Source organism: Thermobia domestica, chromosome 8 (genome assembly GCF_964235325.1).
Source record: "Thermobia domestica chromosome 8, izTheDome1.hap1.1, whole genome shotgun sequence".
In the NCBI taxonomy this organism is placed as follows: domain Eukaryota; kingdom Metazoa; phylum Arthropoda; class Insecta; order Zygentoma; family Lepismatidae; genus Thermobia; species Thermobia domestica.
Genome location: NC_137461.1, coordinates 46,153,377 through 46,167,834, shown reverse-complemented (window position 1 = coordinate 46,167,834; position 14,458 = coordinate 46,153,377).

The window sequence follows — 14,458 nt, the reverse complement described above, 5'->3', positions numbered from 1 at the left end:
GATGTTTATCAAAATTGTATTCAAAGTCTCTGATTAGGACGTAGTGTTTGACGAAGTTAATCACATATGACTAATTAATCTAATGCAGAGGCTAATCTTTTAACCACGGTTTAGCGTGCGACACTACATTTTGTATTTCGTATTTCATGTGTTTACATTTTTACAGACTACGCATGCGCCGATCTACTTTTCCATAGTTGCCACATTTATTTTTCTCACCCGATGCATTGGGGTTAATAAGTAAAACATACCCAAATCATCTTTTTAGTTGTTCTCAAAGTAGACTCTGAATACCAAAAAGTGCACCTTCTTTAGTAAAGAGTTAGTATGCTACTAACTAGACTGTGACTTAAACTTGATTAACGAATTCTCTCCGAATACCGCCCAGGGTATTTTATTACACAACAAATACTTGTTTTTATTCTTCTATTCTCTCCCCCCATCTACAGAGTTACCACTACTTGACAATACTTATCGACTCAATGTCGCTCCTGTAACGGACCCGTTTGTTACTTTTTAATTATTATAAATTTTCGCATTTCATTACAAGAATGAAAGTTTTCTAATACAAATTTAGTAGAGTGTTCGATTCTTCAAGCCACACGGAAATTTTTTGTTGATTAGAGTAAACAAATAGGATATCTAATTTGCTTGAAAACACTCAATGCAATCATAATGATTCATGTGGGTGTACGGAGAAATAAGAAATATTTGTAAGGACTATGACCTGCCGAAAGAAGTACTATTGAAAATTGGGACAATGGCAGTCTACACAATCATAACCAATTCACAATCCAATGGTGGTGTACCCAGTTCCAGCGCCTCGGCTAGCTGCGACGTCATCGATGATGACTTACTTCAATTCAGCTGATAATATGGCCGTTGACTTTCAGAAATCAGTTGAAAAATGAAAATGAAATTTTTGAGTTTTACGTCCCACGGTTATGCCGGTTAGGCTAAAGGAGACGGTGATGGTGAGTAATGAATGAAATGGTGGAATGAAGAAAGTGGGAGGAAACGGGAGAACCCCGAGAAAACCCACGCACACGGTGTTTGTCCACCACAAAGTTCACTTGGCGGGAGCAGGGATTGAACCCGAGACCCCTAGCACCAGAGGTGAACGCTCTACCACTGAGCCACCGCGGCCCTAGAAATCAGTTGAGTTGTTGATGGATTTTATTGTAATTTAAAGTCATGTATGTAGCATGCTAGTCTTTAGCAAATAACATTCAACATTTCCAATTTTACTATAACTCACTTATAATCCTATACACAAAAAGGAGTTTAAAACCTACAATGTGGGTTATACGTTAGGAGTTCAAAATCGCCATTTTTGCGTAATAAAGTTTATTTTAAGGCCATCTAGCCTATTTTCATCAGAGGTTGATAGGAACACTGGTATCAATTCGCCTTCGTTCGTAACAAGGAGTAAGCTGCATCGAAGCAGGCAGTGGTGCAAGAAATGTGATTGCTGTTAGACCAGTTCAGCTAGTGAGTGAATATTTTTTAAATGTTTTATCAGAAATTAACTAGTCACAACATTTATTTAGTGAACATGTAGTTGTTTAACCATACAATAATTAACCAAGTTCTTTATTTTATCACAAAAATAAAAAAAAAATCGCAATGCAATCGCTTCCACTATGAATTACCATTACGAAGGAAAGAAGGAAGAGACACAAACTCCAGATCTGACTAAAGGAAATTTTAAATTACATCAATCTTTGTTGGGTACCAATGGACAACGATAAGAAGATTCCTTCATTCGTTAAAACTTTCCTAATTGTCGCGCGTGTCGTATTACCGGCCTCGCGAATTCTATCACAAGGGTTACGACTTTATTTTTTCTCTTTCTTTCAATGATAAATATGTGAAAGTGTTTTGTGCTTACCAGTGTTTCTTGTGCTTCCGAAAATAAAAATAAATATCAAAATGGTATAAAATTTATTATTTTAAGTCAAATTACATAAAAAGATAAGCAAGTGAATAATACAGAGAATTACGTTTTTATTCATGTTTTCGTTTCAGTTAAGCCTACGTAAATATTTCACTACGTTGTTTTACCGCCCTAATTAAAAATGCCATTTTGTATTTTCTTGTTTGACGTAGCGCAACAAAGTATCTTTTTTGAAATAATAACTTTGAATTGATACAAGCCTGGAATTCCTATATCCCGAGGTTGTGTGGATCACTTATAAGAGTAAAACCTGGGGATTTATGAGACATTTGGAAATCGTAGATCCAAATCGTAGATTTCCATACCTGCTTGGCACCTCGAGCTCTAGAGAACGAATTTGTACACTTCGGTACTTAGTATCACTAGTGTTGTTCAGTTTGGTGTTTTAAAGGAACTGACCTTAAACCACGAAAATAATATTGAGTAAGTTTTATGATGTTCGGTTTCAAGGTTCGAATCCCTGTATGTCATAGAATTGACTTTAACCAAAGCTGTTATAGAATTGGCTTCCTAGTGACGAAGGATAGGTAATAGACTTGCCCATTGATCTCAAACTGAGCCCTATACGTTACCCATCATACATATTCTATCAAAAATTGCATCAAATGTTTCAGAAAAGTGGGGTTTGAACGTGTACGATACAAAGTTGTATGTAATTTTTCGGTTGGTTACAACATTTGATACAACTGTTTTAAAATAAAACATGTTTTTTCCTATCCAACATAGCACCAAAGAAACAAACGAAAATCACTGTGCGGTGGCGCTAAACGTGGACACGGGAAGCTTATTGATGCTTACAAGCAGCACCCTGTTTTGTATAACTGTAAACTTAATGAATATTACAATAAGTACAAACACAAATAAACCTTGGAAAAAATTGTGGCTGAAGTTAGGTTTGCAAGGCCAGAGACTACCGCCTAGTGAGCGTTCACATTTCACATGTACGGTTCATATTTCCAATTGCTCATTTAAGATTTATGATTTAAACAGCTTACTTATAAATAATTGCATGAAGCGAATACCGCGTTTCACTCTATGCCTACCAACAAATGTAACAATTTAATGAAGAAATGTAAACAAATGAGCAACAAAACTAAGTTTTGTATTTGATCGTTTATAGTGCGAGTATAAGTTTTAGCCAAATTATTTGACCAAATGACTATCAAAGGTAAGTTTGATACAATATTTGATGGAAAACTATAGCCATGTGTAATGAGCTTCATAGGATTTTCGCCCTTGTCAAACAGACTGTTTCATTCAAAAAGAAATAGTTCATTGCATTACGGAATCGTTTAGTGCTGTCTTTTATTTTGCGTGTATTTTCTTTCAGTGTGGTATTTTGTGTTTATCATGTCAACAAAAACAGAATTTAAAAAGCTATTCACATCAGTAAATAATATACAATCAAATTTAAAACAAAATATTAAATGAACGCAAGTCAATCTACATAGAAATAATGAGTAATATGAACACATTGAAAAGTGATTTAAGGGAGTTAGGTACTAAAGTTGATTTTTTACAGTTAGAAACAGTACAACTACTCTAGAAATTTTTAACGAAGTAAATGTTGAACAGGGCCGTACTGGCCAGGCAGGAAATCGGGAAATCTCCCGGTGGGCCTTGGACGGCCACATTTTCAGTGGTACTCCTCCTCGTATAAGCAGTGGTATATGTATACAAAAGTACACGTCACGCACTCCCCGTATACGCGAGTAACGGAACGGAGGAAGATAACACGTTGAGCATCGGCAATATTCAGTTTATCTCAGACCAGCGTTGCCATTACATGATGTTGCGGAAACAACCTTTCACATTTTTCGTAATTTAACCCTTGAAAGGTTCTTGATTTCCCACTCTGTTTATAGTTTTGTTAATATTGAAGTATTCAGGTAAATTGAAATATCAAATGATGTCATAACTTGAAACTAAATAATAATTTACATTTTGCAGCACCATTGTTTTCGTATAGAAAATATACAGGAACGGTTTAAAATCGTTGGAGAGCCTGGAGCAGAAAAAATACAAGGGGTCCCATCAAAAACTTTTATGATGAGTCCTCTCTCAACTTGTTCAAAAGGGTCTATGAATTATATAGGAGTGACTCATGACTTGCTTTTTAAATTTTTATGGTGAAAATGTTTTCAGTAATTTTCAAAATTTTTGCGCACCCCCTTGTTTACGGAGTCCTGTAATAGAAAAATGAAAACTCGATACAAGTGACACTCCTGGACTCACTTTTATTGTCGGGGAAAGAAGCAGCACGTACATGTGAGTGAGTCCCGTAGAAACTGCTTTTCTGAAGGGCTCCTAAGTTGAAGTACGGCCCTGATGTTGTAGTTGACGAAATGACGGCGTAAATTAGTATCAAGCAGGATTGTCGTGCTTCTTTGTATTTAGAAATTTTCTGCATTTCTTTTAAAATGAAAATGAAATCGAATTAAAATGTTAGTTTTCCAATTAAGCACATTAGTGAATAAATTGAACAAGAAAATGAAATTGTTTTGTACCAATATGAATATACAAATTTACAAAATATTTGAATTTCTTTTTTTTTATTGCGAAAGTACTTAATATTGCGATTTGATTAATTTGGAGATGTTCTCTGCGGTACACAATTTATTCATTAAAATACATGATTCTGTATTTAAAAAAATCTATGAAGGGAAAAGGAGGACCATGTCTACAATATTCAAATTTTCGTTTTTATATTTATTACATCTTCATGTACGCAGAAAGGAACAATGCAGGACGTTTAGACGTGACCGTTTGGGCGCCAAGCCGTATATCTCAAAAGGTTAATCTACTTAAATGGGTTATAATGTATTTCAAAACTAGAACCCGGATGTCTATACACTAAAAGCCTTGAAAAGTGGCACTAATATAACAAAACTGCCATAAAAATGAATGCACAACTTAAAGTTAAAAAAATCAGAAACATGAAATTTGACCCCCATTTTCTTAAGAAAGCTATCTGCAAAAAGCAAAAAGTTTAAAATTTCGTTACGTTATAGCATGTCCTTAGTTTAGTTCTAGTAAATGTTTGTATAATACAGAAAAAAAAAACAGTACCGGTTTAATTATTTTGTTTCTAGAGTGATATATTCTAATTTCAGAAAAATCGGAGACCATGCAGAATTTTTTTTCGGCATGAATCTGTATTGGGCTAAAAGAAAATTTCCTGTAGGAATTCTATGACACCGTAAAATAAACTGTGAAGTACCTTTATATCATCTTTAACGTAAAGGAATAGGTATTTTGGATATCCATAACTTCATAGCATTGTATTACTGCTTATTACAATGTATTTACAACATAGATAATTGGAAAGGAATCAACAGTGAAATCTAGTTTAGACATTGAATAAGTTATTTTTGTCTTATGGTACATTCATCAATACATAACATTTAATGACGGAATCATGGGCCAAAACCCCGCAAGTATTCTATGTCAGCAGTATCAAAATTCTGTACAATACGACGAATTCTTTCATCTGGCTGAATATATTTTTCTTTTGTTGGGCGGCTCTTCTCCTCCAAGCATTGCGTCGTACAATAAATCCCACGTTGTCCTCCGAAGTGCATCAATAAAGCGCCAAATCGACGGTGGGTCCATTTGAAGCTCCGACTGCAGTCCAGGATGAGCTGTTTCGGCGTGGTTGTTAGTTCTTGACTAGGGTTATTGAAATCTCTACCATACAGGTTCCACATCCTTATTGGAAATAATGTTGTTCTTCTTGTAACATGCGTTTCAGTGATATATTGTAGAAATATTGTAAAAAATATAAAAATATGTACATTATTGTACACATTTTAAGATACAGTTTATAATGTCTGACTGTAAAAAATCAAGTATACAGTGGAGCATGAATAAAATCACATCTTTAAAATAACAAAACATTAACGAAAGAGTGCCCTTTTTACACAAATTCTTTTATTACATATGTCTTGAATTTATTAAAAAGAGATGTTCTTTTAAAACTAAACCGCATACTATGGAGACCGGATAATCGCGACTCGAATAGTCGAGTCTGCTGAAGTTCCTTTCCATTTCTTTTCAACTGGTAGAGACAAGCAGTGCACAATGTGCAGAAACTATGCTGATGTTATTTTTTGTTTTTCAAAAATATTGGTTGAAGTTTTTAAAATTTCAAAGGCATCTTTTCATATTTTAAACATCCGGCCTCAAGGGCATACACTATAACATACGTAGGTATTTAAACCTATTTGGCTATAAAAGGCTTTGCACCCAAATGGCCTTGTACTGAAATGTCTCACACCCAAATGTCCAATCTAGAGACTATTTATTTTGTTGCCAATAATTCCCCTTGCCCGCAGTAATCATTTCAATTGTTGCCTAGGGGAAACTCTCCGATATTTCCAGGTTTACGTTTTACATCTGTATATTATTTAATTATTGTTTAAAATGTATATACATCTTGAACTAGGGGGGAAGGATGTCCAAAAATGACGCCCCTGTTTGTGCGAATAACTAAAAATTAGTGTCTAGGATGAACATCTTTCTATATTGCTTTCTGTTCAAGAGTAAACATTAGCGTGTGCTGTATTGGTGTATAGCGTCCCTCAGTTTTATGTAACACCTAAAGACCTGCTGGACACATAAGACCTGGACATATTGTTTACCATTGAATCGGAACCACATGAACTCCCACGCCGGAGTAAATTTTACAGACATGAGGAGTTGTGATTTGATTACTATATGTTCTAATATACTCTATTACATAGCGCATATTATCTATATATCGGACAGCGGCGTATGGTGGAATTGTGACTTGGGCTAGCAGTAGGTCTACCAGATCCGGACAGTAGTGGTAATTCGTAAAGCGCGTATGTTTTGGAATACCTGCACCGGAAATTGTAAAGAATGGGTAATTTTTACTTTAATACATTGTTATTGAGTGAAGACACATGTACAAGGAATATGTTACTACAATAGATGATTGTTTCTTTGTTACATTACAGCCATTGCATTTAAGTGCCTCTTTCATTTGACTGTTTTTAGGGAGCAAGAAAACAGATGCATGTTGCTTTTATTCTATTATATTCAGGAATGCCGTTTGACTGAACACGTGTACGTGGGAACAATGATATGAATTTAAGAGAACGGGTTGGCATTCTTTGTTCAAGAAAAGCGTATGATTGTTTAGAGAGAGGTAGAACGCAGGTGTAGGTTTGTTTTTATTCTATTGTATTCAGGAATGTGGTTTGAATGTTATGAATTTCAAAGAAAAGCCTTTGTAATATTATAAATTATGTTAATTGACAGGCCGGCTTCCTTTGTTCAAGGAAAGCATATGATTGTTTAGGGGAGAGGTAGAAAGCAGGTGTGCGTTGTTTTCTATATATTGTATTCAGGAATATCGTTTGAATGTTTACGTGACTGGATGCACGTACACAACGGAAGAATGTTTTGAATATCTAAGAAAACCTTTTGGATGCTTAGGGAGAGGTAGAACTCAGGTGCACCTTCTTTTCATTCTATTGTATTCGGGAAAATCGTTTGAATGTTGACGACACTGGATGCACGTACGCAGGGAAGATTATATTGAATTTCCAAGAAAAGATGACATTTATTTTTCTTTATTGTATTCAACGAATTTCTTACATCATTGAGAAAGGTGAATGATCTTTTATTTCTTAGAATTTTATGTAATTCCAAGAATTTTAAGTTATTCTAAGAATTCAATCTGAAGATTACCGAAAATACACGAATGATGTTTTACAATTGTAAATAAGAATTTTTGAAATTCTTTATTGTATTTAACGAATTTGTTAGATCATTGAGAAAGGTGAATGATCTTTCATTTCTTAGAATTTTATGTAATTCCAAGAATTTTAAGTAATTCTAAGAATTCAATCTGACGATTACCGAAAATACACGAATGATGTTTTACAATTGTAAATAAGAATTTTTGAAATTCTTTATTGTATTTAACGAATTTGTTAGATCATTGAGAAAGGTGAATGATCTTTTATTTCTTAGAATTTTATGTAATTCCAAGAATTTTAAGTTATTCTAAGAATTCAATCTGAAGATTACCGAAAATACACGAATGATGTTTTACAATTGTAAATAAGAATTTTTGAAATTCTTTATTGTATTTAACGAATTTGTTAGATCATTGAGAAAGGTGAATGATCTTTCATTTCTTAGAATTTTATGTAATTCCAAGAATTTTAAGTAATTCTAAGAATTCAATCTGACGATTACCGAAAATACACGAATGATGTTTTACAATTGTAAATAAGAATTTTTGAAAATTATGAAGTTAGTTTACTTTATAGTGTGAATAGTATTATAGCTGTTGCGTAGAAAAGTGTTTAAGTAGTTCTTCAGATTTTAAGTTTACAAGTAGAAAAATAATTTCATGGAAACTTTAGTTCAGTAACGTGAAATCGCGTGTAAGTGTTTGAAAATTAATTTAAGAATTTATAAACTGATAGTATCATGTATGTATGATATACAAATATTATCAAGGAAGGACATAATGTGTAAATGTAGTCTGACTCGAATTGGATAAAGCAATACAAAAGCAGAACACAGAAGATATTTTGTCATGTGTTATTCGCAGTTACAGATATTTTAATGAAATGGGACATGAATGCTTATTTTTGGATGGAAATACAGTGAAACCTCTCAATAACGGACATCAGTGGGACGGGGATTTTTGTCCGTTACAGAGAGGTTACAAAAATTTAATTTTCTCAACGGTAATTGTATGCAGTAATATACAGTAAATACATTATATATGAGCGTAAATACGTAAAATTCATTATGAAAATACTCTTTTAGTACGTATTTGAATTACTGGGACGGATGAAGGGGAAATTCATTTCTGTTAAATAATATTATTGTTGGGGAATGTGTTAATATGTTCGTATACTGCAAATGATAATGCGTGTATGGTATTTTTCTTAAGGACATGTCATCACCCTGTAAAAAATCCATTAATTCACTTACCGCCTATATTAAAAGTAAAAATAGCTTTAAAAAGTATGCAATATTATTATTAAATACTGAAAATGTGGAGAAGAAACTCACCAAATTTCTTGGGGAAAAGTCTGCAGTAGTTGTCTGCCGTGTCCTACGGATACTAGTTTCTGTTCGAAATTTGCTTGCAACTGTTGGATCAATTGGAGAACTTCTATTTCACCGCGATTAATAGCAAATTTCTTTAATTGTTCAACTGTTTGACACACCAATTTGTACAAAAGAAAAATTTTGCTTTTCCAAAAAAGTGAGAGAGAAAACGTTGCTCGTTGAAAAATGTTATCGCAAAATAAACAATGTTTCTTTTGTTATCTATGAAATTGTCGGGAAAGATGAAAGGCCCAGAGGAAAAAGCACTAAATTTGTTAGGGAAGGGAAGATCCGCATAGAATTCTTGACCATACGACTAACCCTGCATGAGTGTTAGTGCTTACTGAAGATTTTCTAGGATTTCCACCAGGAAGCAGTTTATTGCGGGCAGAAAAAAAAGAAGCATTGCAAGTTCAGCTTGAATTTGTTCTGTTTGATGATAGATACACTTGTGGGGAAAAGACTTTTCTGTCAACTATCGCAGAACCAAGAATAATTCCTGTCCGTTATGAAGAGGTTATTGAAACGTTTGGGGGTAAAAAAGGACTGTCCGCGTCCGTATCTGAGAGTGTCCGTAAAAGCGAGGGTTTCGTTCCGTAAGAGAACATATTTTTGCCGGGACAAAAAAATCTGTCCGTATTATAGAGTTGTCCGTTATTGAGAGGTGTCCGTTAAGGGGGTTTCACTGTATTATGAAAGTAAGAGTAAAGGATATAATGGAAAATTTCAATGTAGAAGAAAGCATTTTTCAGTGTACGGAAAATCACATTTTATTGGACTCTTAATGCGAGAAACATTTTATACGGCATACTTTAAATTATTGAAAAGCGATGTGTTTTTTAACGATCTTGTGCAAATTCTTCCTGATAAAGGCAGACAGAAGTTTAAATAATAAACTGTAGAACAGGTACACTGATCATTTAACACGATCGTTTTCAAAGAAAAATCTAGATAAAATTTCTTTGAAGAATTTTAATTGTATCGTTTTTAGACAAAACTCTCCTTTCATTTCTGATATTTAACTCTATCGTTTGCTGCGCAAACTCGGTGCTAAAAACTCCCGTGGAAGTTCTTTGTTAACTTTAACTGGATCGTATCCATAGGATTCTCGTTAATTATTTGTTCTTTAGTATTTTGCTTCTCTAGTTTTGCTTATCTAGTAATAGTCTTATTTCATTTGTAATTTTAACTTATTATTTAGAATTCTACTGAAGTATATCCTTATTTATTTTCAATTGTTTTGTTTGTTGCACAAACTAAGACGGCTGCGAGCCAGTAGCGTCTTCTCTGGTTGTGCAAGTCGTGTGTTAACGCCCAACGAAAAATGAAGAGTATTTTCATTTAATTAAATGGACCGTCGAAACCAGTTTTTTTTTTCAACGAGGCAGAATCAACTGTTGAAGTGCAGAACCGAGAAGTACTGTGCGATCACCGTTGTTTTGAGGAGGCATCTCTCCAAGTAAGTCGTTGGCAACACTTCGGCTGAATTTTCACTACTTTACAAGAATCATATTCGGATGCGCTTCATGTTTCTGTGATCCAAGGCATTGTTTAGAAAGTCAAAGTCTTGAGTTTTCTGCTTGTCTCAAAACGTGCTCAAGTCTGTAGATTCCGTGTTGCCAAGTCTGTAGATTTATCAGTGGATGTACAGATATTTTATAGCAACACGGAATTCTTTCTTGGGGTGGTATGATCTAGGACCTTTTTTTATTGTTAAACAAATCGTTCAATTTATAAGGGTGCAATCGACTTCTTGTTAAAAAAAAACATGTAAGGAATACGGTAAAAATATATTTTTTCTCGACCCAATAAAGTTGCGTACGCAGGGTCAGTTGATGTAAAAAAAAAAAGCCTGGACGTTAAGCTACAGAACAGTTTTCCATTCTTATTAATCCAATGTTCTCGGGATTCCTGCCAGAGTGAGTGTTGCTGTGCTGAGCTTTCGTTACCCTACAGCGGCAAAATCTTCAGAGCTATGTGTTGGAGTGTGCTGGTTGTACAACTTATGTTGTGGTCTTTGGGAATTGCTGTGTTTCTATTGGTTGGTTTTGTTGGCCAATGGCGTGCTCTGATTTTGCTGGTGGAAACTGCTCTCTGATTGGCTGATGGTTCTTTTCGTAGTGAGAAGCTGGATCCAGATGTCAGGTAGATGATAACCTTTGTCTCTGTTGATGGATGGCTTGTATGAACGGATGAATAGAGATTCGTGTATTTTCCTGTCCCAGAACTGTTTGCTTTTCTTTAGTACTTCAATTTGGTCCCACATGGCTGTATGATTGTATTGTATGCAGTGTTCGGCTATTGCAGATTTTTCAGGTTGTTTAAGTCTCGTGTGTCGCTGTTGTTCTTTCATTCTGTCTTCAATGTTCCTTCCCGTTTCACCTATGTAAGTGGCGTTACATTCACAGGTGATCCTATAGATGCCTGGTGTCTTTAATCCCAATGGGTCTTTTGCAGTTGGTAGTAAACTTCTGATCTTCGGTGGAGGGCAGTGTACAGTCTTGATGTTGAATTTCTTCAATAGTCTTGCTAGTTGGTTGGAGGTTTTTCCCATATATGGAATAACTGCAGTATTTTCCTTGTCTGCTGTGTTGTCCCCTTTTGTGGTGCAGTTTCTGCTACTGTATTTTCTCATGGCTGTCTTGATCTGTTTCGACGAATATCCGTTGAATTTGAATACTGTTTCCAGGTGAGACAGTTCTGTGCTTATATTATCTGGATCTGCTATTTGGTATGCTCTGTGTATTAGAGTATTTAACACCCCCATCTTCTGTGCAGGATGATGAAAACTGGTCGCATCGAGGTAGAGATCAGTGTGCGTGAGTTTCCTGTAGATTGAATGTCCTAGACTTCCATCTGGTTTCTTGTATACGAGTACGTCCAAGAACGGGAGTCTTCCTTCTGTTTCTGTTTCCATTGTGAACTGGATGTTGCGGTGTATAGAATTCAGATGCTTCAGGAATTCGTCGAGTTTCTGTCTGCCATGGGGCCATATGACGAATGTGTCATCTACATATCTGTAGAATACTTTAGGTTTGTATGTTGCTGTTTCTAGCGCTTTGTGTTCAAAATACTCCATATAGAAGTTCGCTATTACTGGAGAGAGAGGAGAGCCCATTGCCACACCATCGCTTTGTTCAAAGAAATTGTCTTGGTAACTGAAGTAGGTAGACGTTAGGGTGTGTCTGAAGAGATGTACTATATCCTTGCTGAAGTGCGATTCTAGGAGTTTAATAGAATCTTCTAGTGGTACCCTCGTAAAGAGAGAAACCACATCAAAGCTCACGAGTATGTCATCGGCGTTTGTCTTGATGCTGTGTAGTAGACATCGAGATCACTCTTTCACAATCTTGTGGTAGAACGTGTTGTTGAGAATATTTTCTTGTTAGAAGACATTGTCCTAGTTACTGTTAAGAAACATGTTTATTATTCAGTTTTGTGCATCATTAAAGTTGCGAATTGCGCGTGTGAGAAATCAAGTATTGTGATTGTAATAAAGTGGATACCGAACAGTTTTATAATGTGGATGTTGTTATTATAATTTCAAAAATAACAGTATACATAGTTGTATATTGAAAAGCAAAGACGTGTTCGAGGGTTTTAGTATTTTAACAAAGAAGAAACGCGTAATGAAATTATGAAAATATATAAGGAATCATATAATATTCATAGTAAGACGTTTTATATTCTTATACAGTATAATGTTCATATAATTTATGAAAGTTTTGTTTTATTAATCTCTGAGTGTGATTTTCCAAGAAAAATATTTTTGCTTAAAGATTTTCTACACGGAGCGTATATGAATGCAGGTAAATAATTTTAATTACTGTAGAAAACTTACACAATACACGAACAGAAAATGTACTACGCATGCGCATTGGTTGAAAGCTTGTACGCTTGCATACTTGTATGTATGTATGTATACATAGGAATAAATTGTATAGTATACAACATGGTGAGTAGTAAACGTCTATTTTCTTCTCTTCTGGTTACGAAATATCCGTGTACCAACAAACACATGGTCAACGCACTGTGTTAACCTACCTCTATGAAATTTAGTGACTCCCAAGCTTACCTCACGACACTAACTAAAGACCAAGCCCAAATTCTATTCAACGGTCTTATTAAATTTAATTCTTAAAGGGTAATCAGTTTTATTTTTTCTTTTAAAGGAAGGACATGGATTTCGAGTGTTATCCATGGATTTTCTCGGAATTTCAAGCAAAATCGTACAACAAAGAATGAGTCTCATCCACAGAATACTTAGTTTTATTCAAGGGTGACCACAAGGGGGCTATGACGCAAACTGCGTCATTGAAATATTGGGGGGTTAAAATCTATATAAATATGTTTGAAGGAGTGTAAAAATTAATCGAAAAGATTTTTTTTTTCATGGATGAACACCTACGGATAGACAATTGGGGGGTGCGTCATGGAGATAAGAGGGGTGGGCACCACTGGTTTTATTATTGGGTTACGAACAATAATAACAAAAACATGTTATATCAGAATCCACAATATTTTACTTACTTATTAAAGAAAGAGAAAAGATTTGACACCAGATATCCAAGTGCCTGGTTCCCATCTTTCGATTCCAACTTGCGCGAAGCAAACTCTGTTGCACAAACACCCAGCGATTGAGTTTCTCTCGGTGTTCCTTTTGATCATTCACTTACCTCCGTTTCGCTTATTCGTGACACGTAAAACGAAAAGATTTCATAAGAAATTAATTTTAATAACGAAACAAGTGTGGTAACACACCCTAGGATTTTTTGTTCCACGTGCTTAATCTAGAACATAATATTACGTTTACAAGTATTTATCTTTATCCATCATTTCAACTGAAAATATGTGCATTTTCAATACGGTCAAACCTTGAGAGAAGTTTTGCCAAGATATTAATTTATAAAAACAATATATCGGAAACTAAAGAAAACGTTTTCCTTTTACCCTAAAGAACGTAATTCTTGTATGCTATATAATACGATTCGAATTTTAAAAAGAAAAAAAATCATTTTCCGTATAAAATATTTTTAACATACTATCGCTGTAATTTTACTGAATACCGATGTCACACAATTTTCAAAGATATCATTCCCCTCACACACACACAACATTATTAGTTATTATAAGAATATTATCTCATCTCTTCCAGAAAATCAAGTAAAAGCGCTGTTGTCAATTAATTAGTATTGCAATTCTTTTACTTTAAAACTAGTCCCTGAGAACTTTATATAAAGTCGCTCGTAAAAGGAATGTTTAAGTTCAGCATTTCCTACGATATTTGTAATACTCAATTTTAGTCAATTATCCTGCTAAAAAGAATATACTTTGCTGGAAAATTACGAATATTCTCCGAGAGTTTTCACTTCCCTTTCTGCTGAAAAGACCATGACATTTCAA